Raw genomic sequence first — 11649 nt, 5'->3', positions numbered from 1 at the left:
GGAGACAGGAATGAGGGGCAGGGTGAGACTAGAATGGGGGACTCAGAGAGACTGGGGCAAGCGTGTGGGGAGAATGAAATAAACGTCAATTGATCGACCACCCGACTTGGCCCTTGTTTTGTCCACCGTCTGCCCCATGGCCCCAGCCACACCTGGTTTGCGAAGGGCCCGGGTCTCCCCAAACACGTGCAACTAGGGAAAGAGCCACCGGGGCTTCCCCCTGGCTGCCCCTGGAGTTTATTCAGGAATCAGCCACAAGTGCGTGTGGGAGGCAGAGTGTAGGTAAGAGAGAGAAGGGAATAGTATGACAATAATAGCTGGAAATGATCACATTGGACAAGAACTGAATGCTAAAAGTAGGTAAAAGGTGTTTCTGATAACCTTTCAGTATCTGTATTGCAAACCACAATGCCCAAAAAGGAGAGAGAGAGAGAGAGAGAGAGAGAGAGAGAGAGAGAGAGAGAGAAAGAGAAGGGAGAAGGAAAGCACCTATCATAGAGGCAGATTGGATGGTGGGGTGGGGGTGATGGGAAGTAAACTGGGAACATTGGTGCTGGGAAATGTGCAGTGGTGTAGGGAAGGGTGTTGGAACTCTGTATGACTGAAACCTAATCATGAACAGCTTCGTAAGGGTCTATTTCACAGAGATTTAATCAAAATTTTTTAAAAAAACGTAATGAAGTAAGAATCCATAACCTTATTTTATGCCCAGTCTTATAGGAAAAACCTTCAGATTTGGAGGACAAAGTTTTCTAATAGAGCTTTCTAATTAAAAAAGGTCGTAGGTGATTCAATATTGCTTTGATTCTATTAATATGATCAATTGACAATTATACTGGCAATAAATACTAAAACAACAAATATACATCACATTGAACTTTACGCAGCAACAAAGAGATTCATCTTGGATACATTGCTAGATTTCTCTGATATCTGAACACTATTTTCCTGTTCCAGGGGAAACTGTCCTGTAAAGGCAGGGAGAAGTGATCCCAGAGGAATCTACTGAAACTTGTTAATCACTTGTTTTTGCTATACTTTCTGGTAACTTTACAAACTCCTGGAGTACTGTGATTAATCAACAATACCATATTATTTCTTCAAGAAACACAACTCTTTAGACTAGGTCACTTAGGATGGAAAAGTATCCCATAGGAAAAGTTGAAAACAGTTCCTTTATCCAAACCTGCCTCATCTTAGCTTGTGTAGATGGACCCCAAAACTTCAGAAACACACATAAATTTTGCACTTTACTCCAATTCATTCAGCCTAAAAAAATCGAGTTTACATAAATTGTCAACATAGAAATAAGTTCTCAGAGGATTATATAGTACCTAGAGAGAAAGCTCTCTTTCTTGAATTCCGTTATTAGTAGCAGTTAGTAGCCAGGGTGGATGAGGTTTGGCACTAGACAGTGATTGACAGAAAGCTTTAAAATCAAGACATAATGAAAATGAAAAGGAGTTATCCTGACACCAGCCTAAGGCTTCAACTTAAATTGACCCAGTCCAAACCTTTAGGCTGCATATTCCCAAAAGACTATTCAACAGGAATAAAACCCCCAATAATACTCTGTATGAAGAGAATCCCAGAGTTCAAAGTCCTTGACCAGGCCCTGGCAATAAATTTTCATCTGCCCAGAGAGCTCCAGGCCAAGGTGGCTTAGAAAAGGCTTCTATAATCAGTTTCCTGAGGCAATTCAGCTCACTCTATTCAGGGGTCACCCACATTCATACTCAGCGTGGAGGTACCATTCCTTTAAGAAATTCTTCCCCTCTATTCTCAATTTTTGCTAGCAAAAATAATTTCACTTCACTATTTGTCTTCTCCTAAAAGTACTTTATGTTAGACAAACCACCTAGAGAATCCAGGTGAAAGGCAGGACTGTTTCGCTATTTTCATTGCTGCTCTTTTTCATTTCCTTGCTAAGAGCATAACCTCTGCAATCTTATGTCAACCTGAAAACTATGGCCCCTCAAATTCAAGTGATAGGACCCATCACCATGCCAAAGAGATCAAGTGGGTTTCTACCCCAGTGAGATTGGCAACTGCACTGGTGAGCTTGCAGGGCTATAATTCCTGTGTCGTACAAGGGCTCAACCAGATTTTGGTTATTCTGACCTCCTTGAGCTCTCCTTTCACCAGCCACATTGGTAAATGCAAGGCTCACTCCCTATTGTGGCTACTTCCTCCAGTTTTGTGGGCCGCCTTACTCCAACAATAATATTGATGAGCCAGCATTCTAGGAAATGTAAGCAGAGAGAGAACTTCTGGCTCTCAGTCAGAGATAAGTACAGCTAAATGACTGCTTCTAAATGATCCTTGTGAAATAAGTAAATAAATAAATAAATAAATAAAGGATCCTCGTGAAAGGAATGGAAGCATGCAGCACCCCTAATGCCAGAAGTCTTAGCACAGTTTTTTTTTAACAACTCCATATTCATCCCACACCGCCAGAAAACCCCTTTTCTCCTTTGGCTGCAGTAGTGGAAGTCACAGAATCCCCAGAAAAAGGCAAAAGTGGCAGCAACAACGGCTATGGAAAACTTTAAAATCTTTCAGCGAAGCACCAAGAAAAGGTAGAGTGTGATGAAGCTCAAGGCAAAAACTCAAGCAGAAAAAATGCTGCTGAGATAGATTGGCCTGGTCCCTCAAAGGCACAGAGCAGATGTAGTGAGAGGAACAAAAGGGCGAATAATCAGAATAAGACTGAGACATGGCCCTAAAGCAAGGAACATTACCAGCAGCCTAGATGGTGTCTACACCAAGCCTCTTGCAGTAGGAACACCACAGCCAGCAGAGTTTCGTAGTGTTGGCTAGGAAAAAATGGATTTCGTACACTGGTGAGTTCGAGTGAACTGTATGAAATATTTGCATACAAGACTCAGAAGGTTAAAAGTTAAAGTTTACTGTACCATTTAAAAATGTCTAGGCCTCTCTTGGGGCTGGAGAGATAGCACAGCGGGTAGGGCATTTGCCTTGCACGCGGCCGACCCGGGTTCGATTCCCAGCATCCCATATGGTCCCCTGAGCACCACCAGGAGTAACTCCTGAGTGCAGAGCCAGGAGTAACCCCTGTGCATCGCCAGGTGTGACCCAAAAAGCAAAAATAAATAAATAAATAAAAATGTCTAGGCCTCTCTATCTTTTTTTTTAATTTTTTAAATTGAGTCACTGTGAGATACAGTTACAAAGCTTTCATGATTGAGTTTCAGTCATCACTGTCACTGTCCTTTCGTTGTTCATCGATTTGCTCGAGCGGGCCCAGTAACGTCTCCATTGGAGACTTTGTTGTTTCTGTGTTTGGCATATCGAATGCGTCACGGGTAGCTTGCCAGGCTCTGACGTGCAGGCAAGATACTCTCGGTAGCTTGCCGGGCTCTCCGAGAGGGGCGGAGGAATCGAACTCGGGTCGTCCATGTTGGCTGCGTGCAAGGCAACCGCCCTACCGCTGTGCTATCTCTCCAGCCCCAGTCCGAGTTTCAGTCATACAGTGATTTAACACCCATCCTGCCACCAGTATGGCGTTCCCACCACCAATGTCCCCAGTATCCCTCCCACCACTCCCACTCCATCCCATCCCCTGCTTCTATGGCAGGCAGTTTTCTTCTTACTCTCTCTCTCTACCTTGGGGCATCATGGTTTACACTACAGATACTGAGAGGCGATCATGTTTGGTCCTCAGTCTACTTTTAGCATACACCTCTCATCCCAAATGATCCCTCCAACCATCATTGACTTAGTGATTCCTTCTCTTTCCCAACTGCCCTCTCCCCCAGCAATTGAGGCAAACTTCTCATCATGGAAGGCCACTCCTTTACCCATGAATGATGTCACTCGTTCTGTCCTTGCTGCTGTCCCATGTACCACTTCCTGGGTCCTATTCCACTGGGTCTTACTTGCCTCCAGGACTATAGTCAGTTAATGTTCCATGATGTTCTCTGTACAGTTTATCCTTTCCTAGTCTGAAATTATGATTTTGGAGATTTCCCAGACTGTAGCCCAACAGTTTCCTGATGTTTTATCCTGGCTACCCTTTAAGTCTCCAGCCAGTGGCCACTCCAGCTTGGTGCCTATGGGCAAGATCCCTGTATTCTGTGCTTGCTGCAGGGCCTCGAAACTGTGCCCTGGCAGTATCCTGTCCTCCTTCCTTACTCGCTGGCCATGGCCATGATGCAGGTAGGTGAAACTCCTGTGCTCAGTATGTGTCCTTGCTTGAACATGCATCTGTCCAAGCACACATAGAACCTACCTGTTCCTGCAGTCTGACTGGGCTTATGTGGGAAGCTTGTGAAAAGGAAGGGAGAGAAAAGAGAAAGAGAGAAAGACTGGGGGCGTCCTTTCATCTGCTGCCATCACCCACCCCTAGACAGCCCATTATCTTGCTTGACTACCTGTTCAATGGGTGAAGTTTTAAGTGACTGACTAAATTCACCTGGTGCTCCACTGGTCCACTTGCACCATATCATTGATAGCACTTGGGTCTGGTAGAGCTGTCACTGTCACTGTCACTGTCCTCTCATTGTTCATCAATTTGCTCGAGCGGACCCAGTATCCATTGTGACTATTGTTACTATGTTTGGCATATTGAATACGTCACAGGTAGCTTGCCAGGTTTGCCGTGTGGACGAGATACTCTCGGGCTCTCCGAGAGGGTAAAGGAATCGAACTCGGGTTGGCCATGTTGGCCGCTTGCAAGGCAAACTCCCTACCCGCTGTGCTATCACTCAGTGACAGTAATAGAGTTGATGAGCACCATGGTGGCCAGACCAGCTTGGTGGCCCTGGCAGAAAAAAGAAAAAACCTAAGCAAAGAAAGCTCATGAGTGGGCAAGATTAAAAGAGTACTCCAGGAGGAAATCCCCCCTCAAAAAAATAGTAAATAGCACCCTGCCTACAAAAACCTTATGGTCTAGAAGACCCCACTTCTACAAGTTGTCCATCTTCCTTTTCCCCTCAACCTATTTGTTAGCATAAGGGACTGAGGGGAATTTTAGTGACTTGTCCCCTCCTCTTTATCTTCACTTAATACTAACACTCTTCCCGCTCTATAACTTTTCTGCACCCCACTGACAACATTTTGATGAGTCATCCAGGAGTAAGAGCAAATTCACCAACAGCAGTAGGAAAAGGAATTTGTTTAAGAGATGGTAGTAGCCAGGCAAAAATTGACCCCGAGGTTCACGAAGAAGTTCATTTGCATTTTTTGGGGAAAAATCAGGAGAAAATACATTTCTACAAGAAAAGGTCAACACATTTAATGTTGTGGAGAAGCAGAATTTGCCACTCCAAAAATATGTCACTTTGGGGGCTGAAGTGATAGCACAGCGGGTAGGGCATTTGCCTTGCACGCGACCGACCTGGGTTCAATCCTCAGCATCCCATATGGTCCCCCAAGCACTGCCAGGAATAATTCCTGAGTGCAGAGCCAGGAGTAACACCTGAACATCACTGGGTGTGACCCCTAAAAAAGCAAAAAATATATATATGTCACTTTGGCCTAAGGATTGAGAAAGCTGAATAGAAATTGTCTGTTGGTAAGAAACATTTACATTCATAAAAAACTCATTTGTAAGGTTGTTGCAACTGTTAAACTAGGGAAGACCAAATGTCTTTAATTCTTAGCAACTGGAAGAACAAATCTCTCATATCAATGGCAAAAGTCACAACTCGAATTTGCATAACAGCCATGCCCTTTATTACTGGGCCTTTCCTGAAGCCCTCTCAAAATGGACCTTCTTTCTTCATAGTAACCTTTGTCTTTAGCTGAAGTTACTTAAGACATGGACATGGGTAAGTGAAATACAAAGTGAAAGTCCTTCACCTCTATTGTACTATTGTAAAATCACTTCTAAATCATACTTTTGTCTGTTTTTGATGATACTCAAGACAGGTGATGCCAACACCAAAAGGAGAGAATAAGCAAAAGGAAATGTCCTGCCACAGAGGTGGGGTAGGGTAGGGGGACGAGGTGGGGGTGGTGGGAGGGATACTAGGATCATTGATGGTGGAGAATGGGCACTGGTGGAGGGATGGGTACTTGATCATTGTATGACTGAAACACAAGCACGAAAGTTTTTAAGTTGGTAATTATACCTCATGGTAATTAATTAATAAAAAATTATTTTAAAAAAGGAAAAAAGAAAAAAGACTGGTGATGCTTGAGGCTTACGCTTGGCTATGCAATCAGGAATCACTCTTTGTGTTCTTCGAGGGACCATCTGGGGTGCCAGGGATTGAACCATCGTTTACTGCATGCAAGGCATGGTCCCTGCCTGCTGAGCTTCAGGACCCAAAATCTTACATTTCTTTGTAAGATCTTCATGGAGACTTGTTTTAATTGAGGAGCAATAAGTTGTTTGCCAGACATTTAAGTTGACCCTGAAGAAATGTTTCAGATATATAAACATTTATCCATGTTTCAACAAGAACTTATGAAATATCTTATCGCTAAGACAGCCTCACAAAAATCTTTATTTTTTGACATATCATTTTCTAAATGGTGAGTGAAAAACTGGACTTCAGAAAAAGGGTAACTTTTCCAAGTGAAATCCAAATTAAGTTTTGATTCTTTTATTTATTAATTTATTTTACTCATTTGAGGCATCTTTTTAAAAAGAACTTTTAACTGTTAAGTTTTAATTTTTTCATTGATACAGCACGGCTTTATGAAGACTTTTATTTTTCTGAGCCATATTTGGTTCATAGTATGAAAAGTTAACACCCGTCAAGCTATTTTTTAAAGGATTTATCAGAGAGAGATTAAAGAAACTGTTTTCTTCAAACTATTTAAAAGAACTTTGCCTTTTTTAGAAGAATTCTGGGGGGATGGTAGGCATACCCACAAGTGTTTGATGGTTACTCCAAGTTTTGTGCTTAACCTCTATACTATCTCTCCAATCCCCAAAAGCTATTTTTTAAAGAATTATAAAGAAAACAATTACTTGAAAAGTTGAGATCATAAAAAATGATGATTATGGATTTTTTGGTCAAAAAATAGTCAGTAATCAACTGTATATATATATGTATATATGTATATATATATATATATATATATATATATATATATATAGCTTTGCGACCAATGACTCAAAGGTTTCAGGCTTTTCATCAATCTTCCCGGCCTTCTTCATTCGATTCAAACGCTTCTTTTCAACTAGACCAGTCCTATCTAAAAACGTATCATCATCACTATCATAAAAATCTTCATCTTCCCAGTTCTTGGTCTTCCTTTTTCGAGAAACTGCTTCTTGCCGCAGCAGCCCCAAAGTATCGAGGATCCGACAGGCTTCCAACGAGCACTGCATCATCGCTTCTTTCTTCTTCCCTGAGTGAATGACTTCGGCCACCAGCTGTTTCCCAGTTGAATCATCCACAGGCAACCTCACTCTGCAGAGCCAAGTGCTATGTCCCTGCTCATCAAATTCATATTCTAATTCTTCTCCTTCTCGGTCAAAAAATCCCTGCAGAGCCTTTTTTGGATCCTTTATGTAAAAGGCCTCCCTTTCCTGCTGAAACTCTAAGACAATGGGGTTCTCCTCAGCCTCATCCTCGACAGCATCTTCTCCCATTCCCCAGGTGCATCCCATCTCGTCCTCTGGGCCACCGGGGGCTCTCTTCCTCTCCGTGGAATCCGTGTCCATCTCCTCGTCCGAATCGTCTCCCAGCATCTTCCTCTCCAGCATCATCTGCTGCTGCTTGCGCATTTCCTTCAACTGGGTGACGGTCAACTCGGACTCGGCCTCCCGGTCTTCCTTGGGTCCCTGCAGGAGGAAGCGCAAGACGTGGCCCACGTGCACGCGGCAGTAGGTGCAGCGGGATGCGCGTCTTGTTGAGGAAGGTGCCGTGGGTGCTGCCCAGCTCCTAGAGGTAGAAGCCCCTATATATATACAGCGGTAGGGCGTTTGCCTTGCACGCAGCCAACATGGCCTACCCGAGTTTGATTCCTCCGCCCCTCTCGCAGAGCCCGGCAAGGTACCGAGAGTATCTTGCCCGCAGGGCAGAGCCTGGCAAGCCTCCCGTGATGTATTGGATATGCCAAACACAGTAACAACAAAGTCTCCAATGGAGACGGTACTGGGCCCGCTGGAGCAAATCAATGATCAACGGGAGGGCCTTTACTTTACTTACTTTACTTACAAATAATTTCAGCTTGTTAACACTAACTAATATTCTTGTTTATTATTTCTTTGGGTTTTGTGGATCACATCACTGGGCACAGGAATTACTCCTAGTTAGTGCTCTGGGATCATTCTGGTAGTGCTCAGGAGACCACATGCTATTCAGGAACTCAAACCAGACTGACTGTGTGCAAGCTAGCACCTTAATCCTGACTTACCTCCCCAGGCCCTAACTGATTATTTTATGTAAGAATTTACCTCATCTTTCAATTCCATAAAAAGCCCTAAAGATGTCTATGCTTTATGCTTCTATCTAAATCTGTATGCATAACTTATTCTCAGTAGAAATCAAAATAAGCTTTGGAAATATATTTGAATTTCTTATATTTAATGTTATAAATTCTGTCGAAAATTAGCCATAACACATGGATGTTCGTATTGGGCTTTTTTTTTTAATTATAAAATCCACAGTATTTTCTTTTTGCTGTGCTATATATCTTGTAAGCCATGGTCTATTTTTGTTTTTGAATTGTCACAGTATAGAATTTAAGTTTACTTTAGAAGTTTTTTTTTTGTTTTATTTATTTATTTTTTGCTTTTCAAAGTGTCTTAACTTTTGCACAAACTGTATAAATTCACGGTCTATAAATAAATGTTCAACAGTAGCAATTTATGCCTTCCATCTTTTATTTTAGATTTATTTAAACATCTTGCACAGAAGCAAAGTGTGTTGTGCGTGAAATATAGAATGCCATAAATTCTTTAAGATTAAAGCACTGTAATCACTATGTGAAAGAATAATTTTATCTTATTGTTAAAAAGGGCTGATCTATTGTTTCCCTTTTGTTTTCATTTTAGGGCCACAGCTGGCACAACTCAGGGACTATTCCTGTCTTGGTGGTTAAGTCACTCCAAGAAATGCTCCGGCGATCATGAACATTGCCAGGGATAGAATCTGGTCCTTCTACATGTTATCATCTCTCCAGCTCAACACATGGAATTGTTTTACATTTGTCTTGGGTTTGTGGGCTATTTTTTATTCTGTTTTGTTTATTGTTGTTATTTGTGATGCTGGGGATCAAACCCAGCATCTCACACATGAGAGAGAGCAAGTGCTCTCTGTCCTGACTGAATTACATCCTGACCCAAGATCTGAGATCTCAATTTCAATAGATTTGTTTTATCTTTGCATAGTTATTCCATAAGGGAGTGATATTCCACCTAAGATACTATTTCTAATCTGATAAAATACTATTTTACAAACATTTGCTTTCTCTCCGTAGCTGGTATGTCCAGAATTTGGAGAGTTAGAAATATTCTTATTTCTAAGGTGATTGGATTATTTACATAAATTCAATAAGACTCCAATAAAGATTCCAGCAAAAGCAGATTTAAAAGACTAGCTGCAATGACAGTATTATGGGCAGGGCACTTGCCTTGCACCTGCAGACCAGAGTTCAATCTCTGGCAGTCCAGATAGTCCCCTCTCAGGTGTGATTGCTGGGTGCAGAGCCAGGAGTCAGTTCTGAGTACAACAGGGTGTGGCCCAAAATCCCAAACAAAACAAAAAGCAAAATTAAAAAAAAAAAACTTATATAGATAATATGCCAAACTTAATGAGACAGTTTATTTAACAGATTAAATTATATTTATTTATTTATTTACTTATTGGCCTTTTGGGGTCACCCCCAGCAGTGCTCCTGGCTCTCCACTCAGGAATCACTCCTAGTGGTGCTTGGGAGACTATGTGGGATGCTGGAGATCAAACTCTGGTTGGCTGCATGCCAAGGCAAACACCCTACCTGCTGTACTACCGCTCTGGTCCCAACAGATTAAATTTTACTATGATTATCTTTGGTATTAATGGGAATGATTGTGGAGAGAAAAATTTTATTTGCATCCTTGGGATATTAGATCCTAATGTTATTTTGAGGTTTTATTGTTTATCTATAGACTAAGCTAAATCCTGAATTTTTCTAGCTTCCTGCAAATCAAATTATGACCCTCTAAACTAATATTTTCAATTTTTCTCATTAGAAGACATAAAAAACTGTAAACAAAATATATATAAGTGTGATGATCACAGCTTGTCCCCACTTTGTCTAAAATTGCTTCTTTAACTGGCTTCCCTCTTGTTTCCAGGCTATTTTCCAATTTATACTTAGATTTGTTATTATAGAACTTTTGTTAGTATAAAACTGTTAATTATTCAATGTTAGAAGGACACTGCTTGGGTAATGGTCACTGGGTTTTGTGGACATAGATTTTATCTATTTATCTGGCAGTTGTACTCCGAGGTGCTCCCGTCCCCCTCTCACATGTCAGCCTGACTTAACCCAAGTTTCTATTTCCAGAAGAAAGAAAGTTCAGGGTATGGGATATAATGTAGAAACAACCCAAAATTCTACACAATATCTAAAAGATTCCCTCTCGGAGATCCTGGCAAACTACCGAGAGTATCCCGCCCACATGGCAGATCATGGCAAGCTCCCCGTTGCGTATTCAATATGCCAAAAACAGTAACAATAACGGGTCTCATTCCCCTGACCCTGAAAGAGCCTCCAATACAAAATTGTTGGGAAGGATGAGTAAGGAGAGGCTGCTAAAATCTCAGGGCTGGAACGAATGGAGACGTTACTGATGCCCACCGAGCAAATCAATGAACAACAGGATGACAGTGATACAGTGATACAGTGATCTGGCAGTTGTGGTGGTGGAGAGTGCAGCCTACTCTTAGCATTCTTGTCTCTAATGTCGTTCCCAGTGATACTGAGGGGACCATACCAGCATCAGCATCATGCAAGACAAGCACTAAACTATCTCTCCATTCCCAATGCTGTGGAGTCTGTCTGACTATGTGTAGAATGCCCCTAAAGAATTAGACCACTGAGTGCTAAGGCCCAAGCAAGTCCTTTCACTTATTTGTTGAAGAATGAGTTGCTTCTACAGATATAAAGCACAGGTGGGTGTCATGAGTAACTCCCTCCCTAACACTCCTCATTGTCCATGTTCCACATAAAGACTTCTCCATGGGGTCTGAGCCATAGTACAGCGGGGAGGGAGTTTGCCTTGCACGTAGATGGCCAGAGTTCAAACTTCAGCAAATCAAATAGTCCCCCAAGCACCACCAGGAGTAACCCCTGAGCATCACTGTGTGTGACCCAAAAAGAAAAAACAAACAAACAAAAAAAGACTTCACCAGGAGCAGATTCTTGACAGAATGATTTTCCCTTTTTTCCTTCAAGTTTTGCCTTACCTCTCCTCATCACATCTAGATCAATGGCTAGGATTAGGTCTCAGCATGGATCAAGTGAAGGAATAAATGCCTGTTATTTTATAAAATACCTAATTTAGCTGCATAATGTAGAATCTTATTTGTAGGTATTAGGAAGGAATGGTATGAATTTTTAGCTATTAAAACTTTTAGGAATATAAGTTTACATGGGTTTATTGGTAGAGGACAGTCTACTGTGATTTAAACATGAATACGTTTGCAAGAATGTGTAGAATTAAACCATCCAATACACTGA

The 11649-nt window shown here is 41.8% G+C and overlaps 1 pseudogene; it reads right to left on the bottom strand.

Moving 5' to 3' along the window:
• Positions 1-7072: 7072 nt before the first annotated feature.
• LOC130021170 (kanadaptin-like) lies at positions 7073-8382 on the bottom strand (annotated as a pseudogene).
• Between the last annotated feature and the right edge of the window lie 3267 nt (positions 8383-11649).

The sequence above is a fragment of the Sorex fumeus genome, unplaced genomic scaffold, assembly GCF_029834395.1.
Source record: "Sorex fumeus unplaced genomic scaffold, SorFum_2.1 ptg000014l, whole genome shotgun sequence".
Taxonomy (NCBI): Eukaryota; Metazoa; Chordata; class Mammalia; order Eulipotyphla; family Soricidae; genus Sorex; species Sorex fumeus.
Note: the sequence above shows the minus strand (reverse complement) of the source record. Positions and strands in the feature narration are given on the sequence as shown.